The sequence below is a fragment of the Eucalyptus grandis genome, chromosome 5, assembly GCF_016545825.1.
Source record: "Eucalyptus grandis isolate ANBG69807.140 chromosome 5, ASM1654582v1, whole genome shotgun sequence".
Taxonomy (NCBI): domain Eukaryota; kingdom Viridiplantae; phylum Streptophyta; class Magnoliopsida; order Myrtales; family Myrtaceae; genus Eucalyptus; species Eucalyptus grandis.
Window position 1 is genome coordinate 48,295,353 of NC_052616.1, and position 8,032 is coordinate 48,303,384.

Sequence of the window (8,032 nt, forward strand, 5' to 3'; positions counted from 1 at the left end):
GTAAGTCCACATGGAAATCCATAGGGTTAATATCATGAAAAATTCCAAATTTTATCACAAGTGTACCATTAAATTTATCATAGGAATATCGTTGACATTGTTACATAAATACTAGTTTGGGATTTTTCATGATATTTACCTTATGGATTTCCACGTGAACTTGTCACATCACCATACTATGTCATTGTGTATCATCTAGGTCAGCAAATTTAACGATAAATTTGATGGAAGCTAACAGAGGTAAATTTGCCATAAGTGTATTAGTGTGGGGTTTTTGGTGATGAAATTTTTAATTTAAGATTTGTCATAGGTTTTACCAATTTTGGGTTTTTTGTGGTAAAAAAAATTAATGTATGATAAATTTGTCATGAGTGAATCAGTTTGTTATTTTTGGTGTTCAAAAGATTTATTTGGGATAAATTTGTTACAAAATTACCAATTTGAGGTTTTTCATGGCATTGACCTTTAAATGAAAGACATCATTTTATGTTTACATAATTTTCAATTTTTATTGCTCTTTTGCACAAATAATTTATTCATTATTTTTAGAATAAGTGTTTGACAGAATGTGAAATGGAGATTTGAGAAAAGCTTTTTCTCTGTATATTCATTGTTTATATTTAGATTACACTTGTACATTTATAATGTAAGAGACAAAAGAATAAAACAGGAAAAAATAATAAATGAATCTCTATTTTCCTATTTTCTTATTTACCAAAACTAATCCACGAATCGAATCTTCAAGATATATTTCCAACACTCCCCTCAAGCTGGTGGCCTGTAGATGTCAAGGATACCAAGCTTGCTCAATAGATATCTATGCTTGTTTCCGACATAACGCTTTAGTAAAGACGTCTCGGGTTGCTCCGTTGTTCCGATTCCTTTTGTCACCAGGACTCCATCTTTGATCCTATCCCGAGTGAAATGACAATCCACTTCTATGTGTTTTGTTCTTTCATGAAAGACTGGATTTGCCGCTAATTTGAGTGCAGCATCATTATCACAAAACAATTCGATCGGTCCACTGATTTGTATTCCGAGATCCAGGAGTAGTCCTCGTATCCGGACTATTTCACAGTGGCCTTTGCCATGGCCCGATACTCCGATTCTGCGGATGATAGTGAGACAGTTGACTGTTTCTTTGTCTTCCAAGAAATCAATGATTTTCCCAGCTTTATGCAGAAACCAGTAATAGATCTCCTGGTCATTGGACAGGTGGCATAATTCGTGTCGCAAAAAGCTGTCATCTTCATATTGCAGTCACGAGATAGAAGTATACCAAGGCCTGGACATCCCTTTAGATACTTCACAACCTTCAATGCCGCATCCATATGTGATTGCTTTGGCATATGCATGAACTGGCTGAGTATTTGTACGGCATATGATATATCAGGTCTTGTCATTGTAAGATATATCAACTTTCCGACAAGTCGCTGGTATTCTGAAGGATCTTTGAGCACTAAGTCCTTAATGTTTGAAGAAGAACTTATGTCATATTCATGCGTCGTCAATTTGACATTCTCGCTCAACCGGAATGACCGCTGGTTTACATCCCGATAGACTCCGTTCAAACAATCTCCAAGATGAATTTCCTTTGACTGAGGCAAATTCCTTCATTGGACCGAGCAATCTCAATGCCAAGAAAATATTTTGGTGATCCCAAATCTTTGATGTGAAAAGTGGAGTGTAAATATCTTTTGAACTTGGCAACATCAGAGTCATTATTTCCCATGACAAGTATGTCATCAACATATATCAGCAGATAGATTGATGATGCTTTTGTAGTACGTGTAAACAAGGCATAATCATACTTAGAATGCTCAAAACCTGCATTGGTTAGTGCAGCAGTGAATTTGGCATACCATTGTCTAGATGCCTGTTTTAATCCATATAAGGATTTGCGAAGACGACATACCCGAGACTCCCCATCATGCGTAATCCTTGAGGAATATCCATGTAGATTTCTTCATCGAGATCACCGTGGAGAAAAACATTATGCACATCCATCTGATGGAGAGACCAATTTCGTATGGCTGCAACGGATAAGAAGGAACGTACCGTGACTTCTTTAGCTACTGGAGAAAAAGTCTCATGGTAATCAAAACCTTCTTTTTGAGTGAATCCCTTGGCAACTAATCGAGCTTTATAGCGCTCAATAGAGCCATCTGCCTTGAATTTGATCTTGTAAACCCATTTGCAGCCAATCGGTTTCCGTCTTGGCGGCAAAGGGACAATATCCCATGTGTGATTCTCCATTAAAGCAGTAAGTTCGGATTCCATCGCATGTTGCCATCTAGGGTCTCGTGCCGCCTCAGCGAAGGAGAATGGTTCTCGTTCTTCAGATATGCGACTTATACAACACATATGTCTGGCGATAACCGATTAAATGATACATATGAGCCAATGGGATATTGTGTACCGAAGAACTTCTTGCAGAACATATGTAATCCTTTGTCCATGTAGGTGGACGAGTTTGCCTTCCCCGATCGGCGAGGCGGCTCGAGGATTTGTGTTGGAGGATCCGATGATTCAGGGAGAATTGATGAAGCAGCTGTTGTTATAGGAGATTGAGAAATGTCCTCAGATAATCCTGGCAAAGTTGCTTCTGAAGGTGATAATTCCATTGATGCAGACGAAGGTGGTCCTGATGATATGGGTGGTCCTAGTGCAATAAGATACCCTGGTGCTGAGGACAAAGAATCATCGGACAAAAATAGTCTGTCGTGTCCTGATGGTAAAGAGGACTGTGATGAAGAAACCGTTTCCTCAAAAGGAAATATGTCTTCATGGAATACAACATCCCTACTAATGAAAAAGGTCCCCTCGTAGAGATCTCCATAACTCGATATCCTTTCTGAAGAGAAGAATATCCCATAAAGACGCACCGAGTGGTTCGAGGGCCCATTTTATCTCGAGGACCCACATTTGTTGTATAGCATAAACAACCAAATACTTTAAGATGATTATTATCAGGTTGTTTGTTGTAAAGCATCTCAAAAGGGGTCCTACCATTAAGAATTGAGTTGGCATGCGATTGATCAAGTAAGTGCCGTGACCACACAATCTCCCCAAAAATCTTCCTCGGAATGGAAGCTTGATATTTTAGAGCACGAGCAACCTCTAACGATGCCTATGTTTGCGCTCAACAACTCCATTTTGTTGCGGAGTGTAAGTGCAGGAACTTTCATGAAGTATACCATGGGAAGATAGAAATGTGTTGCAATCGAAGTGAAAAATTCACGCCCATTATCCGTACGAATTTTTTTGTACAGATTTACCAAACTGATTTTTAATTATGGAAATAAAGTTTGATAGATGACCAAAAGTTTGGCTTTTCGATTGCATAAGATAAACCCATGTGGCTCGAGTGTAATCATCAACAATTGTAAGGAAGAATCGAGATCCATCACGGTGAAGAGTATGATAAGGTCCCCAAATGTCCATATGAAGTAAAGAAAAGGAATCATTTGCACGAGATGTACTTTTCGGAAAAGGTGCTCGAGATTGTTTAGCTAAAGGACATATTGGACATTTTGGATGAGGAAAAGAAGCACTGTGACCCAATCGTTGATGAGAAAGGAGATTTTTATTTGAACTGATAGCATTACAAGAAACATGCTTATTTAATAATTCTAAATCTCCTGGGGAATTGTTCCAGAAATAGATTCCATCTACCACACTACCCAAGGCCATCACTCTGCCAGTCGAATGGTCCTGAAAAAGATAATTGTCGGAATTGAATGTGGCATGGCAAGAGTTATCCTCACATACTCTTGAGACAGACAAAAGATTGAATTCAAATTCTGGAATATATAGGACATTTTTCAGGATTAAATTGGGACCAAGATGAACGGTGCCTGTTTGGGTAACATTTGTGGTGTTCCCATTTGGAAGACGCACTGTGATAGGGGATTTTGGCATTTTATATGTGTGCGAAAAATTTTTTTTGTTGCATACTATGTGGTCACTAGCACCTGAATTGATAATCCATACATCAACCAAAAACGAATTCTTGTTGTATAGGAAAGTACCTGAGAATCCTGCACTTTTATCGCTAGTCTTGAGTTGATCCAGCATTTGGACAATATTCTGATATTGTTCTTGAGTGATCATCTGGTGAGATGATCCATCTGCCTTTTGTGCAAAAACTTAGGAAATAATGGATTCTCTCTTCTTGTCATTAGGCTTTCCATGCAGCTTCCAACAGGTCTCAATGGTATGATGTGGACGTTTACAGTAGCTACAATATTTATTTTTAAACCTGGAATTCTGCCCACTAACCTTTCTTGCTGACGTGGCACGATCCCAGCCGTCCGATTCTGTTGAAGCTGCGGATAAATGATGGCCGTCCGATCCAGCGCGTCGATCTCGTCCGTCCGTTCCAGCGCTGAGATCCCAGCCGTCCGATCCAGCGGGCCGATCTCGTCCGTTCGTTCCCGCGCTAAGATCCCAGCCGTCAGATCCAGCACGTCTATCTGAGCCGTCCATCTTGGATCGGCGATCCCAGCCATCCATTCCAGATCTTAGATCCGAGCCGTCAGATCTAAATGATTTAGGGTTTCCTCCGGTTCTCTTCGCCGCAGCCGTAGCCACAATTTTTCTCTCCAGATCTGTGGAGTTTCCGCCGAGAGTTGCATCGCCGGAGGGAAGAACGGCCAAGCTCGGAGCCTTCGCCTATTCGAGCATGTCCGTGGCGGCCATCCGATGATGCTCCTCTTGGACGGCCAACTGGTAAATGCGGCCGAGCGGAGGTGGAGGGTCCATCGCGAGGATTTGCGATCGGAAAGCCGAGAAGGATTCGTTTAAAATGAGTAAGAATCTCGTTGTTTTCTCCCTCTCTTTAATTTTTCGGTACTGTTGGAGGGTTTCTTCGGGACCTTCGAGTCGTTCTTCGGCGGCCTCAAGCTCATTCCATAGGGCGGAGAGGCGGTTGAAGTAGGAGGTAACCGAGAGGTTCCCCTGCTTCAACTCCGACAGGGCTTGGGTGACGGTGAATAGCTTCGCTCGGTCGAGGCGTCCGTACATCTCGCGGATGCTGTCCCAGAGAGTTCGGGAGTCTTAGGTTGGTGGGAGTCCGGCTGCGATTTCCGGTGCGAGGCAGTTCCCGAGCCATGTGCGAACCAGTTGGTTGCACTTACGCCACTGCCGTTGAAGACGTTCGTCGGTCGGAAAAGGCACGGCTCCGTCGAGGAAGCCGTCCTTGTCTTTGGTGACAAGGGCGCGCGGAGATCCCTTGCCCAAAGCCGCATAATTTTCTGCTCCGGTAAGCTGCATCCCGAGGAGCTTCACCCGGGTCCATCGGCCGGCGACGTGTACAGAGGGTCGCCGGGTTCAAGCCGGCCGCCGCCGCCAACCGGAAAAAACAACGGCGCATATCCGGGTTGAAATCCCGGGTAGGGATTCGTCCCATGACCCGGGATAGATCCGGTTCCCTGACCCGGTGGCGCGTATCCGGGTTGAAATCCCGGTAGGGATTCGAACCCGGGATAGATCCGGATCCCGACCCGGTGGCGTGTATCCGGTTGAAATCCTAGGTAGGGATTCGAACTCGGGATAGATCCGGATCCCTGACCCGGAACGAATCCGGATTCCTGAGCAGAATTCGTCTGGCCCGATGTCTCTGTGGGGCCTGTTACGGACTGCGACGGCCCAAAAGGGTGCTGGGTCCATACTTGTCCTGGCAACGGGCCAAAAGGGTACTGATTCCACACCTGTCCATATGCTGGAGGAAAGGTTGGAGGCCACTGGACTGGGCCGGAGATGTGGCCCGACGCTGGAATCAATTGTGCAGAAAGGGTTTCTTCTGATGGATGAACAGAGGTTTGGTCGCCGCCAAGAGATGCAACCGGATCTGAGGTAGGTGTCTCCTCTGTTGAGGAATTCTCAACATTCTTCGTCATGGCAAAAAAAAAACTTGAATTCCTAATCGTTTTGCTGGGCTTGTTTCGCAGGTAAAGATTATGCAACAACAGGCCAGAAAAAAACGATGGCAATTCAAAGAGTATGCGGAAGCTAGGTCAGGAGTATCGGCTCTGATACCATGACAGAATGTGAAATGGAGATTTGAGAAAAGCTTTTTCTCTGTATATTCATTGTTTATATTTAGATTACACTTGTACATTTATAATGTAAGAGACAAAAGAATAAAATAGGAAAAAAATAATAAATGAATCTCTATTTTCCTATTTTCTTATTTACCAAAACTAATCCACGGAATCGGAATCTTCAAGATATATTTCAAAAAATGTTGACACCTAATTTTAAAAATAGAAATAGAAAATAATCTTTGATTATAGGAAAATTTAAAAAAATAAATTTGAAAATCAATTCAAAACTCAACCGTGTGATTTTGGAGCCACTTTGTTGCTGAGAGGTTGAGCGAAAATCTCCACCGGCGAGAGGTTGAGCGAAAATCTCCACGGGCGAAACGATCTCAAGTTTTCGCTTTATAAGTAGTGGGGCTGCTCTTCACCTTTCGGGGGAGGTTTCTTTTCGTCAAAGAAATTGAAAAGGGAAAACAGAGAAAACAGAGAAGAGAGTTTCAGTTTTTGAGGGAAAAAGAAGAAAAGTCAAAAGAAAAGGGGAGAAAGCGAGGAAGTGACCGGTCATTGGGAAGGAAAAAAAAAAACAAAGAAAAAGGTTGACAAGACCCCTACTGTTCACTTTCTTCCCCATTCGCTGCTGCTCTCCACGGCACTGCTGCTCTCTGCGACGCCCAACAAGCTGCCGACCACCACTCCTCCATCTCCAACGCCTCTGCCAGCCGCTACCGCGCCTCAGCCACCGCGACTCCGCCTCTGCAGCAACCGACGCTGCCGCGCCTCCGCCGCTGCGCCTCCGCACCCGTGAACTCGCCCCGACATCCCTGTTCACCGCGCTGACGTTGTTCGGAGCCGAAGACCAGCGACCCGATGCTGCAATCCAAGCTGCTCCGCCCGCGAGCCAGAACTTGAACCCGCTGTAACGCCGGTTTTTCCCTTCGCCGGAGCACGACGCCCAAGTTCCGCCATTGAAACCGACGCCACTGCGCCATCACCGCTTTCTGCTCAGTCCCCGCACCTGCTCGGAGTCCGATCGACAGCACCGGAGCGCCGATCTCGCTCCCCAGACTCGGCATTAACGCACAGCAACACAGCCGCCAACGCTCGCGCTCCCCGCCACTCCACCGTGCCACTGCTTCAACCAGTTCCGCACCCGGAATCCTCTGCCCGCGACGCCCATCACCGGCGGTCCGAGCTACCGTGCATCATTTCCCCCAGCCGCAACGAAGTTTTTGTTCTTGCTCAGCCCCGCACTCGCTGAGCCCCCTCCGGGCGACACCTGACGCCACCGCCTCGAGCTCCTGCCATCGCCGCTCCTGATCCGAGCCTGCTGCCGTGCTCTTGACCCACTTATTGCCTCCCCTGTTTCTGTCGCAGGGCCTTAGGTAGTTTATTTTTATTTTTTTTATTATGTTAGCTTATTTTTAAGTTTCATTATTTGAATTATAGTATTGTATGTAGACCTTGTAGACATTAGGAGTTTTATCCCAAATTAAGGTAATTATTAATTTGACCCGTAAGACGTCGGGTTATTTTTTTAATTATTTTAATTTTTAGGAATTTGGATAGCATTTCAATTATTAAATCATTATAGAGTTAAAATAATTGTTAATTTAATCCGTGAGACAGATTATTTTTTCGGTTATTTTAATTCTTATCTTCATTCTTTTAAAATAATTACTTGTTTGGAAAGATTAAAAAAATCAAAAAAATCAAAAAGTGCATAAAATTCTAAATATTGTATTGGAGCATTTAGATTTAGTAAATTAGGACTGTATTTTTAGGGTTAGTAAATTAGAATTGCATTTATAGAATTATAATTTTTAGATTATACTTTTAGATGGGTGATTTTTGTTAGGGCTAATTTTAAATAATGTTGGCATGTCTTGATTTCTTATATAGCTTTTAAGATAAGATATAGTTTAAGTTAAATTTATTCCTAAAATAAATTAGAATATTATTCACTTTAGATAGTTTACTTATTCTTTATT